The sequence below is a fragment of the Octopus bimaculoides genome, chromosome 21, assembly GCF_001194135.2.
Source record: "Octopus bimaculoides isolate UCB-OBI-ISO-001 chromosome 21, ASM119413v2, whole genome shotgun sequence".
Classification (NCBI taxonomy): domain Eukaryota; kingdom Metazoa; phylum Mollusca; class Cephalopoda; order Octopoda; family Octopodidae; genus Octopus; species Octopus bimaculoides.
In genome coordinates, this window is record NC_069001.1 from 24,282,256 (window position 1) to 24,284,579 (window position 2,324).

Here is a 2,324-nt window from a genome sequence, read left to right on the forward strand (position 1 = left end):
ATATATATATATATATATATATATATATATATATATATATATATATATATATATATATATATATACACAGACATATATATACACATATATGAATAAACACATATACTTACATATATATACATACACACATATATATACATAAATATACATAATATATATACAAATATTTATATACACAGAAATATATATTCATAAATATATATATATATATAGATATATATATATAATGTTTAGAGACGAACCACCACTCTACAACTCAGTCAACTCAGAACCCATCCAAATCCATGCTGTGAGGCATATACCATCTTAATACATCCAAACCCCTCAGTGACCATATTCCCTTCTCTCGCCTACCCAATGAAATACATATAAATGTACTTCTTGTTTCTTAGCAACAAGAACATAAACTTCTTGTTGACAAAGAGTCCAGAACTCCAACTAAAGAGTATAAAGCCCACAGAATTGTCTTCCCTTGCACCCACTTCCTGTTTTGACACCACACTTCCTGTTTAACATATAAACTCTCAGCCTTTTTTTAAACACAACACCATTCCTAATTCCATGCATCCTAATCTATCTAACAATTATCTACAAGGATTACCATTGAACTTTAAAAACTCAAAGACAATATAATGTATTGGTATATTTATTTTTTTATATATTATTTTTTGTATTTTTGTAAAAAACATTATTTTCATTTCCCCTCTTCTTGAAAATTTGCCATGCAATGAAAGCCGGTTAGAAATCCCTTTTAATCCTCCTCATGCACATGTATATTAAAATATGCTTTCAGTTTAGCATTCTGCCTTATTATTTTTTATTTTCCCATATATATATATATATATATATATATATATACTCACACATATACAGATATGTACTTACACTCACATGCACACATAAGTACATATATACACACACTCGCATATACATACACAGATGCGCGCATGTGCATACATTTATATACCCATATATACAGGCATACATACATACCTACATATACATATTTTCTTTTGATTTTTCCATTCTTGTTTTCGGATACATTTGCTGCTTTCTTCCAAGGAATCTAATGTTCTGAGCTTAGTTTTTTCTTGGGGCTGTCCAGATTGGAGCAATCTCAAGTATAACTAGCCGAAATTGCAAAGATAATCTGCAACTTGACTGAGGAAAAAAATTCCGAATGACCCATCCTTGTTTTCTTTGTATTGTCTATCAGGATGTTTTATTGTCCTTTTTTTGTATTACCTAACTGTCTGGATGTTTTGCGTTCTTGGCCCATTTTGTATTTTTTATATATACATATGTATGTAGGTAGATAGGTAGGTACATACATTCAGGCATGCTAAACATGTGGACAGGCATGCATACTTATGTATATGATTGTGTCTTTGTGTCTGTGTTTGTCTCCCTCCACTACCACTGCCTGAGAGCTGCTGTTGGTTGCTTACATATCCGTAACTTAAGCACTTCAGCAAATGAGATCAGTAAAAAGTATCAGGCTCAAAGAAAAATAAGCACTGCGGCCAAGTCATTCGACAAGAATTCTTCAATGCAGAGACCTTGCATGGCCGCAATCTAATGAGTGAAACAAATCAAAGATAAAAGATAGTAAACGGATATTTAATATCTGTTTATTAGAGTCACTGTGTTTAAATTACAATGATTTTGTACTGGAATGGAATTAGAATCGCATAGTTTCGTCTTTTTAAAAACTCATTACTGATTGCTTATTTGTAGCTTATAATTTGTATCTTATAATTTGTATCTTAGAATCTACTGAAGGGAAGTATCACAACTCTTTCAGCCCTTTCCAAATTTATTTATATTTTCATGCTACAGCGTATCGATACATTAAAAGGGAGTACAACATTACACCAATTTCTGAAAGCTTTTGCAGATAATAAAAGAAAGAAGAGATTATGAAGTTAAATTAAAAGAAAAATAATAGACAAAACCCTCTTGCTTTGGTGTCCATTAACCCTTTCGTTACTATATTTCTGGCCAAAATACACCCCTCATGAGTTTCAATTAAATTCTAAAATAATTCTGAATTTAGACTAGTCTCATTAAACACCTGTAACTTTTTCATTTATCAACATATTAATGTGATATTTGGAACATAATTAAAGAAAGGGTTCTTAATCAATTCTATTGCATAATTTTTTGTCTGACAGTTCTCCACGTACTGGGGTACTGCTAGTGTCTCTCACGTGTAAATATTGGTTCAGCTTCACGAATCGTACTCGTTCATAATACTGGAAATATATTCATCGCAAAAAGGTTCCTGATCGCTCCAGTAATTTGTTATTCTGGGTAATTGTCTA